Here is a 21,351-nt window from a genome sequence, read left to right as displayed (position 1 = left end):
GAAAGTTTTTTCTCTCTCTCCTAGGGTTTCCATATAATTTTGGGGTTGAAGATGACAAAAATAATAAGATGATACCTTTTATTATTTTTTTAATTAGTTAATTATTTCAATATCTAATTTAGTCTCTACTCTTTTCTAATTTTTCCATGGGCGAGTCACCAAAAATCTACATACTTTTCTTTAATGGTCTAATTACCATATAATGACCTATAGATTTGAATTCCATAGCTATTTAATCCTTATAGCTACTAGAATTCAACTTTTGCATTTTATGCGATTTAGTCATTCTCGTAATTAAGCACTTAATCGATAAAATTTTTGTATCAAAATTTTCACACAACATGTCTATCATAATACGGACCATATTATAAAATAAAAATAAACTTTATTTTTGGGTCAAATTTGTGGTCTCGAAACCACTATTCTGAATTCACTAAAAAATGGGTTGTTACAACTCTCCCCTTAAGGATTTTCATCTTCAAAAATCTTACCAGTGAAAATATTCGAGTATTGCTTCCTTATAGTTTCCTCCGGTTCCCAGGTAGCCTCTTCTATACTGTGTCATTGCCAAAGAACTTTTACTAATGCTACCTTTTTATTTCTTAACTCTTTTGTTTCCCGAGCTAAGATTTTGATTGATTCTTCACTATATGTCATATTAGGCTAAATCTCTACCTCTGTCGGAGAAATAGCATGTGAAGGATCGGATTGGTACCGTCATAGCATAGACACATGAAAAACATTATTAATCCGATCAAGTTCTGGTGGTAAAGCTAACTGATATGCGACCGGTCAAATTCTTTCTATAATTTCATATGGTCCAATGAACCATGGACTCAGATTTCCTTTGTGACTAAATCGAAGAACTTTCTTCCAAAGCGATACTTTCAAGAATACTTTGTCACTGACTTGAAATTCTATTTCTTTTCGTTTCAGATCAGCACAAGGCTTTTGACGATCAGAGGTTGTTTCCAAACTTCCCGAATTACTTTCATTTTTTTCCTTAGTTTCACAAATTAAGTCAACTCTGTGTAACTTTTTCTCACTGAGTTCTATCCAATACAATGGAGTTTTATATTTACGACCATACAAAGCGTCATAGAGTGCCATTTTGATGCTGAATTGATAATTGTTATTATAAGCAAATTCAACCAAAGGCAAATACCTTTCCTAGTTATCTTCAAACTCAAGTATACAACATCGAAGCATATCTTTCAAGATCTGTATTACCCGTTCAGATTGATCATCTGTTTAGGGATGAAATGCAGTACTAAAGTGAAACTGAGTACCCAGAGCTTCTTGCAATTTGCTCCAGAATCGAGATGTAAACCGAAGGTCTCTATTTGAAATAGTGGAGACAACCACTCCATGCAATCTGACAATCTTAGAAACATATAATTCAGCCAATCTATCCAAGGAAAAATCCATACGTATTGGAATAAAGTGTGCAGACTTTGTCAATCGATCAATAATTACCCAAATGGCATCTTTCTTCTTTGTAGATAGAGGTAACCCCGATACAAAGTCCATAGTAATTCTTTCTCATTTCCTTTCTAGTATCGTAACTGGCTATAATAGTCCAGAGGGCAACTAATGTTTAGCTTTTACTTGCTGACACATCAAACATTTAGACACAGACTCAGAAATATATTGTTTCACTCCTGGCCACCAGTACATCTTTTTCAGATCATTATACATTTTATTACTACTAGGATGTATAGACATGTTACCGCTATGATCTTCATTAAAAATCTTTTGTACTAGTTCTGAACCTTTCAGTACACATACTCTGCCTCTAAAAAACAAACAACCATCAGTCCTGATCTAAAATTCTGAATCAGGAGTCGATTCATTTTGTATCTATTTTTCTTGCAACTTACTATCATTTTTTTGTTGCAAAAACGTTGGTCTAGCTTTTAACTCATCTATGATTGAACCATCATCAGATAGTGACAATTGAGTATTTATAGCCTGCAAGGAAAATAGGGGTCTTCTGCTCAGAGCATCAACAACCACATTGGCTTTTCCCTGATGATAGTCAATGACAAGGTCATAATCTTTCAGTAATTCTAACCATCTGCGTTGTCTCAAATTCAAATCTTTCTGTGACATCAAATATTTCAGACTTTTATGATTAGTGAATATATGACATTTTTCACCAAATAAGTAATGTCGCTAGATTTTCAATGCAAACACTATGGCTACCAATTCTAGATCATGTGCCAGGTAGTTCTTTTCATGTGCCTTTAGTTGTCTTGAAGCATAGGCTACTACTTTACCTTCTTACATCAAAACACAGCAAAAACCATGCAATGACATATCGCTGTAAACTATAAATTCCTTACTCAATTCTAGTTGAGCTAACATTGGAGCTTCTATCAATAAAGCTTTTAACTATCAAAACTCTACTGGCATTTGTTAGTCCACTCAAAATTTACATCTTTTTGCAACTAACGGGTCATCAGAGAAGCTATCATTGAAATTATTTTTACAAACCTCTAATAATAACCAGCTAGTCCCAAAAAACTTTGGACTTCAGATACATTCTTTGCTGGCTTCTAGTTAACAATAGCTGAAATTTTATTCGGGTCTACTCTGACACCTTCAGCAGATACTATATGCCCAAGAAAACTAACTTCCCGTAGCCAAAATTCACATTTACTAAATTTGGCATACAATTGTTTCTCTTGCAGAGTTTACAACACTATTTTCAAATGCTCAACATGTTCATTTTCATCTCAGGAGTAAACCAAAATATCATTTATAAATACCACCACAAACCTGTCCAAATACGGGCTAAAAATTCTGTTCAACAAATCCATAAACACTACAGGTGCATTTGTCACATAGTGTCCATACCTGGTTCTAAAAGTTGTCTTTGGCACATCTGAATCTTTTACCCATAGTCGATAGTAGCCAGAACGGAGATCAATCTTTAAAAATACAGTGGCATATTTTAACTGGTCAAACAGGTCATCGGTATGAGGCAAAGGGTACTTATTCTCTATTGTAACTTTGTTGAGCTGTCTGTAATCAATACACAACCTTAACGATCCATCCTTCTTCTATACAAATAGAATCGGCGCACTCCAAGGTGAGAAACTAGGTCGATCAAAACCTCTATCAATCAACTCTTGCAATTGTATTTTCAGCTCTTTCAATTCAGTAAGAGCCATTCTTTAAGGTGTTATGGATATCGGTGTTGTACCCGGAACAAGATCTATAGAGAATTCTACTTCTCTATCCAGTGGTAAACCAGGTAATTCTTCTAGGAATATATCAGTAAATTCACATACAACCGACACTGATTGAATCTTTGACTCAGATACTTTAGTATCCGGCACATATGCAAGGTAAGCATCATAACCCTTTCAGACGTATTTCTATGTTGATAATGCTAAAATCACATTAGATAATTCATCCAGTTTATCAGATTCAACATGAAGTAATTCACCATTCCCACATTTCAATACAATATATTTCTATTTACAATTCACCACTGCATCATACTGGGTTAACCAATCCATTCCCAAAATCACATCAAATTCATCAAATAGCAGTAACATTAAGTAAGCCAAAAAGCAATAACCTTTTACCATCAATGGAAAGTACTTACAGACTTTATCCAGCATAACACATTAGCCCAAGGGGTTTGAAACTTTAGCCACAAATTTAGTGAATTCAACAGGTAAATTTCTAATAGTCACTAAGTTCATACATATGTATAAATGTGTGAAACCAGGATCAATCAAAGCAGTAATGTCAATATCAAGTACAGAAAATGTACCAGTAATGATGTCTGGTGTAGAGGCATATTGTCTAGTATGAATAGCATATGTTATTGCAAGTGCTCGTGCCTTAGATCTAACTACTATATCCCTGGTAGTACCTCGACTACCACTAACATTGCTGGGGTGACAGGGTAGTCTGCCTCTCAAAATAGGATTACTAGGCTTTCGAGCTGGCTTTATTTCTTTTTCAACTCATTCAGGACAATCCCTGAGAAAATGGTCAAATGAACCACATCGAAAACAAGCTCCACTTCTAGATCGATATTCCTCATGATGGAATTTGTTACATTGTTTAAGGTTTAGTTTGGGATTACCAACATTACCCACGCTGGTCACAGATGGAGATGGATACCTCGGGTTAGAACGTTGAGAGCCCCACCCTCTTCTAGATTTCCCTCTAACATGATCACAATACCTCTTTAATTTCTTAGAAGCAATTGATTGTACTTACTCATTGTTCCTTTTCCAGAAACTCGATCCTCTCTTTCAGCTTGTTTCTTTTCTTTACTCAATTCCTCAACTTTGTGGGCTTGATCGGCTAACACCGTAAATTCGCTTATTTTGAGAATTCAAATCATCAACTTGATATCTTCATTTAAACCCTCTTCAAAGCTTTTACACATCTCAGCCTCGATTAGAACCCATTTTCTGGCATATTTGCTCAACCAAACAAATTCTTGTTCATACTCGGACATAGTCATATTTCCTTGCTTGAGTTTTAAAAAAATTTTCTTTTTCTTATCCACAAATCTCTGATTAACATATTTATTTCTAAATTCAACCTGGAAAAATTCCCATGTAACATTGTCTCTCGGTACCACTAAAGTTATGGTATTCCACCAATGTTAAACTGTAACACTCTAAACCCATATCCGTCGACGGAGTAGGGTTATGAGGTATTACTGATCAATTCACAATATATAGTATACATTTATCAAACATAAAGCATTCATTCTCATAAATCATTCCACACAATCACATTGTCTCTTATAAGGGCCTACTAGGCCTTAAACATGCTTTAAAAGTGGTTCGAAACTAAACCGATAACATATGAAAATTTTGGGAACATAGAATAATTTCAACCATACAGGGGTCACATGCCCATGTGCACAGGTCGTGTGCCTCACACGACTCAAGAAATGGTCGTGTCTCAGGCCGTGTGGAAATAAGGAATACAAACTAACTTGTATTACATTGCCGAGGACACGCGCCAGGTCGTGTGAAATTTGAAGGGTATACTGACTTATGCAACACGGCCAAGTCACACACCCATGTGCTAGGCCGTGTGCCAATTAAGGGGTATACTGACTTGTACCACACAGCTAGTCACATACCCGTGTGTGAGACCGTGTGGAGCATACTGACTTCAATTTAATTTCAGTACCAGGGACACACAGTCGTGTAACATGACAATGTGTTGCACTCGGCTGAGACACACGCCGGTGTCTCTGCCCGTATGGACAAAAATAGGCCATTCTCAAGGCTAATTTTCCACCCTTATTCATGCTTACCTAAACAACCAAACTGGTACAATTTCATAATACAATTAGGCAGCCAAAACTATCAACCAAATGCACTACCATTGTAACACCCCTAACCCGTATCCGACGCCAAAATAGGGTTACAAGGCATTACCAGACAATACATCTCATTCACATACTTTTATACAATCATAAACAAAATTCATTCCCAATGTCCCTTACGAGGCCCTACAAGACCTTAAAACATGCTTAAGAGTGGTTCGGGACTAAACCGATCACATATAAAAATTTCCAAACACTTAGAAAAATTTCATGAAATCATAAGCTGCATGCCTGTATGAATAGGCAATGTGCCTCACACGACCACCTTGCACGCCCGTGGCGCAGGCCGTGTGAAAACATGGCATACATACTGACTTATACCACATGGCCGAAGACATGCCTGTGTGCCTTGGCCGTGGTCGAAACTGACTTGGGTCACACAGCTAACCACACTTCCGTGTGTCTAGCCCATGTACTCTTCAAAATGGCCACACATGTCCATGTGTTAAAGTTGTGTGCCTCACAAGGCCACCAGACACGCCCGTGTGTTTAAGCCGTGCTCGAGACTAACTTTAAATTGTTGGACTACCCCAGGGGTCACACGGCCATGTAACATGACCGTGTGTCGCACACGGCTGAGACACACGCTCGTGTCTTTGCTTATGTGGACAAAAATAGGACAATTGAAAAGCCATTTTTCCATCCTTTTCTCATGCATATCAATCAACTTATTTGGTACCATTTCAAGACATTTATAACCAACCAAAACCCGTCAAAACATACACATATCATACAATTCAACCATTTTTAACTAATCAAGTCCAAATTCAAATTATACCAAATCAGTATGCTAAAATCATCACATTTCATATCACAAAGCGCATCATATCTTTATCTCAAACCAAACCAATTCATAAATTATAATATACATCACACATAACACTTGCCAAACACATAATTCAAGGTTATTCATACCAAATTTACAAGCAAAATCTTATGGCTAATATCAAGACTCAAAACATACTAAAATATCACCAGCCTATACATGCCATATACCATATATACAAGTTTCAAAAGTACCAACAAGATGATCGATAGTGTGATGACGTTTCCTAACGATCCCCGAATCCAAGCTAGCTTCGATGATCTATAAAACATAGACAAATAACACATAGTAAACTTCATAGCTTAGTAAGTTCGTACCAAAAATACTTAACATTTCATATTATCTAAATCATCAACTAATGGACACTTAGTAGTTCTCATATCATCATTCAATTCTAACTCATAACCATTTATCATGTTCATACCATTTCATCAAGTTTCATACACATAGTATCAATTACCACATTAGTATCGTACGTACCTGTATTTTCCTATATTTATTTATTTCATTATCATCTCTTTGTTTAACGCATTGATTCATTCAAAAATCTTTCAATACTCCAAGAACTCGCACACTTAGTGCATCAGTGATTAGTCGAAGCTATAACAATTTCGCACACTTAGTGCCATCATATTTAAACCAAAGTTATCTCGGTATCACACACTTAGTGCCTCATATAGCCGAAGCTATTCCAATTCACACAATAATTGCTATTTATAGCCGAAGCTATCTCGAAACGCACACTAAGTGCCAATCATCGTAGACTTGTCATCGTACATAGTCGTAGTCACAAATATACAATTTATGCATTATTAAAGCATTAAAAACATAATTGTAACTTCATTTATCACGTACAAACTTACCTCGTACTCGGAATGGACGAATTGGATCGATTACTCTATAACCTTTGATTTTCCTCGATCTAAATCTGAATTCTTCCTTTCTTGATCTATATGTATTAATAATTAACCCATTTAATCACCAATTCATTCAATTTCATTCACAAACACATATTTGGGCATTTTTTCACTTTAGCCCCTAAAGTTACACATTTTGACATTTTAGTCCTTAATTCACAAAACACCAAATATACAAAACTTTCATCAAAACCATGCCTTAGCCAAATCTTCCTAAGGTCCCTAGCAGTCCAAAACTTTCATTTATTCACACATGTAACCCCACATTTTCACATTTTCACAAATTAATCCCTAATATGCATTTTTATTCAGAATCACTTTACAAAACATGTATATCAAGCACCCAGCTTTCATTATTCATCATCAAACATTCAAAAACTCAAGCATTCATCAATTGAAACTTTCAAAATCATCAACAAATTCGAAAATTAGGGTACGAGCTAGCTAGTACCCAAAGTAACGATCTCAAAAACATAGAAATCATCAAAAACCAAACAAAATTCATACCTTAATTGAGCAAAATGAGTGTCGAACCCTAGCTTAGTCTTTTTCTTTCTTTTTCTTTTGTATTTTCAGTTAAGAAGAAATAAAATGAGCTAAATTTTAGCTTTTGTTTTAATTATATTAACATAATTATTAATTACCAATTTTACCCTTTATTATAACATTAATAATCCACTAACTCGTGTCTAACTTCGTCCATGCATTAATCCAAGGGTCCATTTATAACATAAGGACCTCACATTTAATAAGCCATAACAAATAGGCACATTTAATGTAAAACCCAAACCCGGCCTAGACGTTATAGTCGAATCGGGCGTGCCACATTGAAGTGTTTTTCGAAAACCTTGTTTTCATTGAAAACCCTTCTTTAAGATAAAAACCTTGAGTAAAATCCCAGCTTGTATTTGTTTCTTTCAAAACGAGGTGTATTTAAAAAAAAACTTATTCCTTCTTGTATGGTAATAATTACTTTGTAAAATCTCTATTCAGTTGTGGAAGCTTTATTTAAAATAGAAGATCTATGAAAACTTGTCATTTAAAAAAAATTGAGTTGCGAAAATGTAGTATTTAAAAATAGTTATGGTTTAGTAAAACCATGTTCTACTTCTAACAAATATAAAGCATAAAAACAATAATAATCCTAATTTGAAATAATAACTAGAGGGAAGGCCTTATTACACCCCAAATAAAAAATAATAGTTTAAAATCAAAATATTAAAAATTACATAAAAGACTAAGTCTAAACTTTTTCCTAGTTGGCCACCTCCGAGTCCCTCCATCCGTCGAACCGCCTACAAGGATCACCTGAAAAATTTAAAAGAAGGGGGTGAGTTTCGAAAACTTAGTGTGTACAACCCTCAATGAGTATAAAGCAATCGTTAGTCATTTTGGGCCTGAGCCCAATTCAATAACGGTGGTCTTTGGGCCTTAGCCCATATTAGCCTCAGTTGGGCCAAAGCCCACATCGCAATAACATCACAATAATATCATACATGCAATGCTGTGCAACCCACCCCAATATTCCAATCGCTACACACCAACTCCGTCCCTCGGTACACATAATGTGGGGATATAAATGTCAACCCACCCATCCGATACATATCAATGGTAGCTCAGTTGTGGTACTACCTTTATTGCAGCAAGCTGCTAACCACATATTGGGCTTAATAGTAGTCGGTGGATCCACGGTTGTCAAGCAACCATGCGATCCTCATATACTTCCTCCGATCCATAATTCCCAACCCATATGCAACCTAAACAGAATATCATATGTATGCAGCAGATATACATGAAACATTCATAAGTCTTATATTCAACACTTAAGGGGATTTTAATCATTCTTTCCCTTAGGGGAATTTCGGTAATTTTACAAGTTGAGGGTATTTCAGTAATTGTACAGGTCGAGGGTATTTCGGTAATTTCACAAATTAGAGGTATTTTGGTAATTTTCCTTTATTTTAGATTTTTACTTACCTTGGCCCGTTAACAAATCCCCTTTGGCTAAGATGAACGAATACTATGGACCAGGTAGGATTCCAGTGAAGAGGAGGTGAGTCATTGAGACCGCTTAAGTACAAGCTCTCCCTAGATCCAATCCTAGACATGCATATACTCATTGCCACACCTTAACCTTATGACTTGTCCATGGTCAAACTTAATTAATTAATTAAGTTTTATGTTTGTTTAAGCAGTTATCATATACTAGGCCCAAAACCCCTTACAAAGTCCAAACAAGTCTACATACATGCATGTGGCCCACTAGGCCCAATCTTATTCATATGGCCCATTAGGCCCAAATCACATTCATATGGCCCATCTGGCCCGAATCAATTCCAAGCCATGTAACCAATATGACTAGTTCATCACTTATTATCAAATCAGCAAATTCGTTTATTTTGGGCCCACGGCCTTCGGGCCCATTTAGCCCATTTCGGCCCAGATAACCTAAGTACAGCCCAGATCCATGAGATCGCTTATGGGGCCTCTGTCAACGTATTGATTTTCCCCTTACGAGTGTTCGCGCACTCGCAAGACTATCGTAGCCAAACTTTCAGCTTTTCAGTATTTTGGCTTTTCGGCATTTCGGGATTTGTCGATCTAACATGTGTGCAGTGTATGTACACACCTTCGGCCATATATCAAGCTATCATAGGGTAGAAGTACACGCCTTATCACCTGGAGTACTAAGTATTCATAATCGCCCGAACCTATATTCAACATTATACTCCATTAGTCACATCCCATTAATTCAAAATAAATCCACTACTTACCGAAGAACAACCTATACTTGCCTTGACTAGATTGATCGACTGCGATCTACCTACGTTACTCAGAATCTGACGTAGTCCCCCTTCCGCATCTAGGCGAAATGTCCCTAACAGCTGACACCTTACGTCGCCTACTCTCGGGATCCTCCATCCCAACCTCTCTGCTAGAACCCCCCTTTTCCATCAACTAATACTCAGCCAACGATCACATTCTTGAATGAGAGGGAGAAAGAGAAATAAATGGAGAAACCATAGGTTAATGAAAGTAATGGTATTGGAAAGGATAAAGAAAAAACGGCTTTTAAGAGTGTAGAAATGAAAGAACTTAGAAAAATTTAACAAAAGCTGAAGAAGATCTAATTCACTTACCGATCGCGAGATTGCTTGCCAACAAGAAATCAACCCCCAAAGTGTATGAATTGGCTTTTAAATGAAAAAGAAGCAATCGGCTAAGTTAAAGAGGGAAGAGGTTGATTCGATTAAAATAGGGAAGAAAAGATCAAGAGTTTGGATTAAAGAAAAGAAGAGGTGAAGGGTTTGAGATTACTCAGGTATTTACAAAAAAAAATAAAACAAAAGAGTCAAGAGGTTGGAAGAAATTTCCCCCAAGAATATGCAACTAAAGCACACAAAATAACAAATGCCCTTACTTCCCCATACGACACAAATATATATACTAAAAAATATAAATAAAAAAATACAAACCTACACTCCCCAATCGACTTAAACTCGTCAAGCTAAATTTCTTTCAATTTCTCCAATTTTATCACTATCATATCCACACTTAATCCTCATACTTATCTCCACCGTAACCTTGATTTTAGCCAACAATTCCAATTTGAATTGCATTCAAATTGCCTCCACCGAGTGGCAATCTTCCCTTACGTTGAGCAGCAAAATTGAATTCCCTTTTGCGCATGAAACCACTCGAACTCTAGCCCTCCAACTTCCCCAACATGCTACTGGCCACTGCACCGCCACCTATCTTGTGCTACCATTCGGTCACAATTAACTATAAGGCTTATATGCCTAAGCCTCAGTTTCCTTAAAGAATAAAATTTTATAACTTTGCCAGGCCTGGGGATTCGAACCTGCAACCTCTCAGATCCATAGCATACTTCTCGCCACTGCCCCCCAGGCGCTCTTGTGCCATATTCCATCCCTAACTATTTTAAAGCCTATTAACTCGCAACCAGGTTATCCTAAAAATATTTACTACCATTCAGATTCGAACCCCCAATCTCTTGGCTACGCTATATGTCCCTTGCCACTACGACACCTACCTTATTTGCGTCATTTCTCCTCCCCAATTAATTATGAAGTCTTTCTGCCGACCTCTAGGTTGTTTTAAAAAAAAACCCACCACAGCTTTTGCTCATGCTGCGACTTGAACCCAACACCTCTCCCTACTCCTAACGCCATCATACCACAAGGCCAAGCGCATCCTTTGTGTTGAATTTTCACCAGACATATTTATAAGGCCTAAACGCTAGCTTCCCTCCTAATCATATGCGCAATAAAAATTTGCGCCAAGGTCAGGACTTGAACCCTAGACTTCCTCCTTGCTACCAATGCCTTTTGCCACTAGGCCAAGCGTTTCCTTATGTTATATTTTACCAGGCCTTATTAATAAGCCCTCCACCTAATGCTCTGGGTCCTTTAGAAAAAAAATATATAAAATTTCGCTAAAGCCCTGGATCGAACCTAGGACTTTTTCCACACTACCAACCCTTCCTAAATCACTTAACAATTAAACTAAACATGCAATTTAAACACATTCAAGTTATTTAAGCTGCCTTCTAACTGATCCCAAACTCAAGGCCCATTACTTCTAGGCCCAAAATTCAGGGTGTTACATTTAACATATAGCATGCCACTTTTCATTTTACGCGATTAAGTCATTTTGTCAAATTGGACATTCAAACGATAAAATTAATTCACGGAAATTTTCACACATATCAATTCACATACTATAAGCATGGAAAATAATATTAGAATATTTTTCTGACTCGTATTTGTGGTTGCGAAACCACTGTTCTAACTAGGGTCTAAATCGGGCTGTTACAACTTCCCCCCTTAGGGATTTTCATCCCCGAAAATCTTACCAATGAATAGGTTTGGATATTTCTTTCTCATTTCATCCTCGAGTTCCTACGTAGCTTCTTCAACCCTGTGTTGATGCCATAATACTTTCACTAACACTATTCTTTTGTTTCTCAACTCTTTGATCTGACGAGCTAGAATTTGGATCGGTTCTTCACTGTACGATAAATCTAGTTGAATTTCAACCTCAGTCGAGGATATGACATGTGAAGGGTTAAATCGGTATCGTCGAAGCATCGATACATGAAATACATTGTGAATCTTATCTAACCCAAACGACAATGCTAGCCGATAAGCAACTGGTCCAATTTGCTCGATGATTTCATACGGCCTGATAAATCGTGGACTCAATTTGCCTTTTCGACCAAATCAAAGTATTTTCTTCCACAGAGATACTTTCAGAAACACTCTATCCCCGATCTGAAACTCAATATCTTTCTGTTTTAAGTTTGCATATGATTTTTGATGATCTAACGTTGCTTTCAAACTATCCCGAATTTGTTTCACTTTTTCTTCAGTCTCTCTAATCAAATCAACCCCGTAAATCTTATTCTGGCTGAGCTCAGTCCAATACAACGGTGTTCAGCATTTGCGACTTTATAAATCTTCCTAAGGTGCCATTTTTAGACTCGATTGATAACTATTATTATATGCAAATTCAATCAATGGAAAGTATCGTTCCCACGTAAATTCAAACTCAATAATGCAGCATCTTAACATATCCTCGAGTATCTGAATAATCCACTCAGATTATCCATCCGTCTGTGGATGAAAAGTAATACTAAAGTGTAGCTTTGTACCTAATACATCTTATAGTTTCTTCCAAAATCGCAATGTAAGTCTCAGATCTCTATCCGAATCAATAGAAATAGGTACTCTGTGAAATCTCACAACCTTGAAAATGTACAACTCAGCAAGTTTATCAAGAGAATAATTCGTATGCACTGAAATGAAATGAGCCAATTTTTTCAATCTGTCAACAATAACCCAGATCACATTTTTCTTACTAGGAGACAGGGGCAAACTCGATACAAAATCCATACTGATTTTATCCCATTTCCACTTAGGAATCATAATCGGCTGCAATAAACCTGATGGCACTTGATGCTCAGCTTTAACTTGCTGACAAATCAAATATTTAGGAATGAAATCTGAAATGTCACATTTCATACCATGCCACCAATAGAGTTGTTTTAAATCATTATACATTTTCGTACTTCCTGGATGAATAGATAAACAATTACTATGTGCTTCATTCGAAATCATCTGAATCAACTCTGAATTTCTCGGAACACATATTCGGCCTCTGAATCTTAAACAATCATCAGAATCAATTTAAAACTCTGAATCAGAGTTCGAATCACACTAAGCTCGTTTTGCTAACATTTCATTATCAACTTTCTGAGCTTCATAAATCTACAAAAAAAAATGGTCTTACTTTTAAGTCTGCTATAATCGAGCCATCATCAGACCAAGCCAACTGCGTATTCATTACACGTAAAGCAAACAACGATTTCGGGCTTAAAGCATTAGCAACAACATTCGCTTTTCCCGGATGGTAGTCAATTCGTAATCTTTTAACAATTCTATCCATCTCCGCTGTCTCAAATTCAAATATTTCTGGGTCAGCGGATATTTCAAACTCTTATGATCTGAATAAACATGGCATTTCTCACCAAACAGATAGTGACACCAAACCTTCAACGTAAATACAATGGTTGCTAACTCTAAATCATGCGTCAGGTAATTCTTTTCATGTGACTTCAACTGTCTCGAGGCATAAGCTATGACTTTGCCTTCCTGCATCAAAATACAGCCCAGACCATTTAACGATACATCACTATAGATTACAAATTCTTTACCCGATTCTGGCTATACTAAACACTGGAACTTAGATCAATAAAGCTTTAAGCTGCTCAAGACTTTGTTGACAATTTTCGAGTCATTCAAAATTTACATCATTCTAAAGCAATCTTGTCAACGGAGTCGCAATCCTCGAAAAGTCTTTCACAAATCGCTTATAGTAACCAGCTAGTCCCAGAAAACTATTTTATGTGTTATATTATGATTTTATGAGTGCATGAAAATTTTGATGAACAAATTTTAACGATTTTAAGCTTAATTGCGAAAAAGGACTAAATTGCATAAAGGGTAAAAGTTCTATTGTACTTGATAGCCAGGCCAAATAGCTAGAGAAACATAATTGGGGGTCTTTAAATGGAAAATAAACCCTTTTTAGGAAAATGGCCGGCCATAGAGGGGACAAGAGAGGTCAAACGTCAATATTAGGTGTGTTTGGTGACTTAATTGATTAAAATAAAAATAAAAGAAAGAGAAAAAGATTTCATCTTCTTCTCATTTCCTTTTCCACTAAAAATAATAGAAAATTAAGGGTTTTTGGAAGCTTGAAATTTTAGCCACTCTCCATCTTTGAAAGTAAGTGATTTAGATAACCTTACTTGATAATTTTTATGTTTTTGGAGCCTCTAAAGCTTAATTTAGCTATTGAGGGGACTATTTTGCAAAAGGATTGAAAGTCTAGGATTTTTTCATGAAAGCTTTTGAGAAGTTTGTAGAAATATTATAGAAGAAAATGAATTATGGTGGTTAAATAAACAATTTTTGTGAAGTAGTTTCCACGAAAACACCTAAAGAGACCATTTTGTAAAGTTTATAAAATAAGTTGTAAATGTGTGAAATAATTGGAATTATGGGCTGTTTCTAGTATAAAAATAATTTATCTAGACGTAATTAGTGAGAAAATTTGATGAAAATCGATTTACGAACCTAGGGGTAAAATAGTAATTTTGTGAAATCCTAGGGGTAAAATGGTCATTTTGCCAAAATATGGTCTATATAATGTCTTAATTAATATGATGATTGAACTAGTGAAATTTTTATCATTTTAGATCAAGAAAAACGAGGAACGGACCTTGACTGGGGAAAAGACAAGGTGTACGAGGACTAGACTCATTTTTACAAATTTTGTACCGAGGTTAGTTCACAGGTAAATAATGCAATAAGAATAATGTATAAATGCTTAAATGTTGCATGAATTTTCATTCCCACCCTTGAAGGTAAGTTACAATATTTTGTCATTATGCGAGATTATGTGTTAACTCTTTTATCATGAAATATGTGATTGCCTAAGTTACCGAGTTTGTCAAAAGTAAGTCTACGAGAAAAGTTCTGTTTGAACTTTGGAATAGATTAGGATACAATGTGACATGTCACTAGGAACTATGTGGTTATGAACTCATTTGTATATGTGGTGTGTGATTATATAAATTCGGGCATTAGTCAAGTACGTTTTACCGGTGGCTGGGTAGCCCGGCATGTGTTGCGGGTACCTGTCAGCTTGTATGAGTAGCTCGTGTAGTTATGTCTTCACTGTAAACTTGTGTGAGCAGGCCTGTGTTTAGCTCAAGAATTAGCAATATGTGATGTGTTAAATAAGTTAGCATGTGGCCACATATGGTGTGTTATGCGTATGCGTTCCGAATATCCAATGATATTCCTAGTGTTCAATGGGTAAGTCGGTAGTTATTCAGCAACTAAGTCAATGATGAGAATTATACAATTATGTTATAAGTTAGTACAGGTATGTACGTAAAACTCTTAAGTAAAGATTTTAGTATGTTAAGTTCTTGTGGTAAGAGCATGTATAAGAAGGTTAAGCTTATGAAAATTTGTTTTATTTTAACTATTGAGTCATGTTGTTTATTAGATGCATGTGAGCTTACTAAGCTTTATGCTTACTCTTTTCCTTTCCATTTTCTTATAGTGTCGTCAAGCTAGTATCGAGGATCAAGAGGTGTCGGAGGCATTGATCACACTATCACTTGAAGCTTTAGTATAGCTAGTTAAAATGTTTTGATTTTTGGTATGTATGGGGACTTGAATCTTCAGTTTAGTGTCTTGTTAGTTTAGCCACAAGTGTCGGCTCATATGATGGATGTGATATTCATTTTGTATAGGCCATTAAAGTTGGCTAATATTAATTTTTATTATATGCATTTGATGCAAGTTTTTAATGGTTATGGCTGATTTGGTTATATATATATGTATATGTGTTATGCTTGTATTGGTTTGGTTGATCTTATGTAGGTTAATGTAAGTAAGGGTAGCAAAGAGGCTTGGTAAATAACCTTATTTTTGTCCACACTGGTAGTTACACGGGTGTGTGTCTAGGTCATGTGTGACACACAACCAGCCCCGTGGGCATGCTCTCTGGCCGTGTGTCCTCTTCACGTAAAAGAATTTCAAGTCAGTGTGCATGGTAATAACACAGGGATAGAGACATGGCCGTGTGTCTCAGTCGTGTGGAGGACATGGCCTCTAGCCACGGGCATGTTCCTCGGGTGTGTGCCCCTAATTGGATGCTGATGTTAGAAATAGAATGTCAAGGTTTTTAAACATGGGCTAAGACACGGGCGTGTCATGGCCGTGTGAAGGACATGGGCCATGGACATTAGTGTGTGTCAGGCCATGTGAAAACCCTTGCAGGTTCGAATTTAGAAATTAATTCATACAGGCTCTGTACACGGGCGTGTCCCATCGTGCTTAGGCCGTGTGAACCACATGGGCATGTGTCTTGTTTCTGAGGACATCTTTCTAGAGTTTGTTAAAGGACCCGAATCAGTCCTGAATGGCTTCCGATGGATGTTTGGGGTCTTGTAAGTCCATGTTAATGAAGTTTAGACATGTTTCGAAAAAGTTTTAAATTTTACCAAGTCTTGATGACTCGGAATCGTTTGACTACATGTGCTTAAGAGTTGTAGCACCTCGTATTCCATCCCAGTGTAGGGTTCGGGTGTGGGGTGTTACATTTAGTGGTATCAGAGCTACGATTTAGATGGTTCTCAAACTAACGTAGGGTGTATTCGAGTCTAGCTATACATGCCATATATATTATAATAGTGTGATCACTCTTGACAAATTTAAATTATGTTTTTCATATATCCCGGTTGAACAATGGCAGATTATGTTGAGAGTAACGCACCTGCTCCCACTTAAGGTGCAGTGTCGACTAATAATAGACATCCCATGGTTAGTCAGGGAGGAGGAGAAGGGGCTCTGGAGGCCTTTCTCCACATGATTAATAATTGGTACACGGAGTTTGTTCGAGCGAACCCGAATGCCTAACCCCCTCCACCCTCACCTATTCCTCAACATGTCCTTGTAACACCCCAAGGTATGGATTTCGTGAGGTTGAATAAACCCCCAGTAGATAAGATCTGGAAGCATGGAGCTGAGGAGTTTCGTGCTAATAAAGATAATGATCCCGAAAGGGTAGAGTTCTAGCTTGAGAATACCATCAAGGTATTTGATGAATTATCACGCACACGGATGAATGCATGAAGTGTGTCGTATCACTTTTAAGAGACTAGGCATACCAGTGGTGGAACACTCTTATGTTGATTTTACTAAGGGAGAAAGTCACTTGGGACTTCTTCCAAGAGGAGTTCCAGAAGAAGTATATTAGTCAACGATTTATCAACCAAAAACAAAAGGAATTTCTTGAGTTAAAACAAGGCTGGATGACGATGACTGATTATGAGCGGAGTTTGTGAGACTTAGTAAGTACGTTCGAGAATCTGTATCGACCAAGGCCATTACGTGTAAGAGGTTTGAGGATGGATTAAATGAAGACATTTGATTGATTGTTGGTGTCCTTGAAGTATGTGAATTTGTTGTGTTGGTAAAGAGAGCTTGTAAGGCTGAAGAATTGGCCAAGGAGAAAAGGAAGGCTGAAATAGAGTTTCGTGACTCGAGGAAGAGATAGATGGGTTCATCTAAGAAATCGAAGGAATTTAACAGTCGATCTAGTGCTTCAGCTGGATTCTCAACTAGAAACTAAGGGAAACAGTCTTCAAGACATAAGGCTTAGACTACTTCGGTAGTAAGTGTGGGTAATACTCGACCTAATAGGCCTGAGTGTCAACACTATGGCCGACACCACCCCAGTGAGTGCTGGATGAATAGTCGGGCATGTTTCAAATGTGGATCCCACGATCATTATATTAAAGATTGTCCTGAGATTGTTGAGAAGGAGATATCCCAGAGTGCGAAGTCTGGCAACACTGCTCCTAGAGGAAGGCCATAGAAGAATTCGGGAAGTGAAGCAAATAGTAAGAATGCCCCAGCTGGGAGGCCTGAAAATAGAGCACCTGCGAGGACGTATGCAATTCGCGCTCGCAATGAGGCTTCATCTCACGACATGATTACGGGTACCTTTTCTATCCATAATATACCTGTTGTTGCTTTAATTGACGCAGGGTCCACCCATTCATATATTTGCATGAAATTAGTACCCAATATGAACATGCTAGTTGAGTCTACTGAATTTGTGGTAAAAGAGTCTAACCCGTTAGGCAAACATGTGCTAGTTGATCAAGTATGTAGAAATTGTCCTTTGATAATTAGAGACCATTATTTTTCGGCTGACCTCAAGATATTACCGTTTGATGAGTTTGATATAATCCTTGGTATGGATTGGTTAACTTCCCATGGTGTTGTAGTGGATTGTGGAAGAAAATCTATTGAGTTGAAATGCATAGGCAGGGATGTTCTTCGGGTTGAACCGAGTGAACTGGATAACTTGCCAGTAGTGATATCGTCGATGACGGTAGACAGATATTTGAGAAAAGGGTGTGAAGCTTATCTCACTTTTGTGTTGAATACTCAAGTATCTGAATTAAAGATTGAGTCAGTGCCAGTGGTATGTGAGTACCCGTATGTGTTTTCGGAAGAATTACCCAGATTACCCCCAACTAGGGAAGTTGAATTTGGTATCGAGTTAATCCTTGGTACGGTGCCCATCTCGATTGCTCCGTATAGGATGGCTCCGACGGAATTAAAAGAGTTGAAAGTGCAGTTACAAGAATTAACTGACAGGAGTTTTGTGAGGTCGAGTTATTCTTTATGGGGTGCTCCAGTAATGTTTGTGAAGAAAAAGATTGGATCGATGAGATTATGTATAGACTATTGACAACTCAACAAAGTTACAGTTAAGAACAAGTGTCCTTTACCAAGAATCGACGATTTGTTTGACCAACTGAAGGGAGCCACTGTGTTTTCCAAGATAGACTTGAGGTCCGGTTACTATCAATTGAGAGTTAAGGACTCGGACGTACTGAAAACTACATTTCGGACGAGGTATGGTCACCACGAATTTTTAGTGATGCCTTTTGGATTAACGAATGCCCCTGCGATTTTCATGGATTTCATGAACCGCATCTTTCGACCCTATTTTGTAACATCCTGAATTAGGGCCTAGTCAGAACAATGGTTTTCGGACCACAAATTCGACACAGTAAAAATTTTTTTTATTATATTTTTATGGTCTACAATTTCACAAATTGATTTTGTGAAAATTTCGTTCGAAAATTTTGACGTTTGGGCACTCAATTTGGTCAAAAGGACTAAATTGTAAAAAGTGCAAAAGTTGAGTTCTACATGTTAGAGGTGTTTAATTGTTATGAAATTTTAAATTGGAGGCCCTTAAATGGTAATTATACCATTGGATAATTTTTGGGACAAAAATGGACATGAAATGGGTTAAATAGAATATTTTTAAGTTAGGGGCATTTTGGTAATCTAGTAATTAAAATGAATTAAAAACAAAATTACCCCATGGCCGAAACTTTCATGGAGAAGACATAGCTAGGGTTTTTCAAGCTTCCAAGCTAGATTGTAAGTTCGTTCTAGCCCCGTTTTTAATGATTTTTACATTTTTAAAATCCTCGTAACAAGATCTACTCATTTGTACCCATATTTTGAGCTATTGTTTGTCTTTAAAAATTTACCCATGGATGAAATGCATGTGTTTTGATGTCTAATGGTAGAAAATGAATGCTCGATGTGTAATAAACGACTTTTACTAAGTGATTCTCGGTGAAATTATCAAAAAGGACCGTTTTGCAAACGTTACAAAATTTGTCATAAAAGTGTGTTTTAGTGGAAATTAGGGGCTACTATAGTTATGATAATGATTTGGATAGGCTTAAAATGCAAGGAAATTAGATAAAAAATCATTTTATGAGCCTTGGGGAAAAAGTGCAAATATGTGAAAGTTTAGGGGTCAAAATGCAAATTTGTAAAAATATGATGTTTGGACCCATATGAATAATGTGACTAATTAGTAAGCTAAATGTGATATTATAGATCAAGGAAAATGAGATTCGGGTATAGATTGGAAATGAATAAGATTATGGACTAAATCAGAATATATAGCCGTACTCGCGTTCGAGGTAAGTTTGTATGTAAATAATATATCGATTCTTTTTATGTTATTATATTTCATTATTATATGAGATGTGGCTGCCTATATAATGATCATTTGATGTAAATTACGAATCGAAATAGACTATGAATGAATTTGTTAACTGTTGAAAAGTGAGGAATTTCCCGGTTGAACCTTCAGAATAGAAATGATATGAATGATCCATTGTGAGAACACATTTGTAGTACTATGTGCAGGCTACTATGTGTTTAAGATGGTTGTAGGTCACATGTGTAGTACTAAGTGCAAGCTACTATGTGTACCAGATAGTTAGGTGGCATGTGTAGTACTAAGTGCAGGCTACTACTTGTATCAGATGGTTAGGTCACGTGTGTAGTACTAAGTGCAGGATACTATGCGTACCAAATAGCTTCGGTGACAAGGGTGGTAATATGTGCAGGAAACCTTGTATCTGTTATTATATCAATGAGTTCAATAGGAAATCGACTAAGTGAAAATACATGTGAACATGACCATGTGATAAATAAGTGCAGGTATATGTTTGTGGAAATTTATGAGCAATGTGCTCGATAGTTGAGCGAACTTTCGGTAAGATGGAATGGAGCAAGTGAAATTATGTAAGAGTGAAATTTATAATAAAACAGTTTTGGACAGTAGCAGTTGTGTAAGTTTGAAAAGTCACAAAAAATCGTGGAAATTGAATTAGAGGTTGAATATAATGGAAACAGTGTAAGCAAAATAATTTCATAATATGAGATATTTAAATTTTTTTTGAGATAGGGTTAGAATGATTTCGGAATCCCCTATTTTGACTTGGGAAAAACATTAAAAATTGTAAAAAAATAATTATGGGTTATAATTTATATGCTTAAAATCCTTATGAGTCTATTTTCGAAATAAACAAACGAGAACATTATAAAAATCTTGTACAAGGAGATAGTTAATTTTTAGTGCAAAGGGGTTGGAACTGTAAGATAGCAAAATAGGGGTGACTTTAAAGAATAAAATGTACTTATTGGCCAGACCAAAAATTCTAAAAATTTTATGATAAGAATATAAGTTAGTCTAGTTTCTGGGAAATTTTAAGGATCTTAATTTGGAGTTCTGTAGCTCCA

The sequence above is a fragment of the Gossypium hirsutum genome, chromosome A06 (genome assembly GCF_007990345.1).
Source record: "Gossypium hirsutum isolate 1008001.06 chromosome A06, Gossypium_hirsutum_v2.1, whole genome shotgun sequence".
Lineage (NCBI taxonomy): Eukaryota > Viridiplantae > Streptophyta > Magnoliopsida > Malvales > Malvaceae > Gossypium > Gossypium hirsutum.
This window is presented reverse-complemented; position numbering follows the sequence as displayed.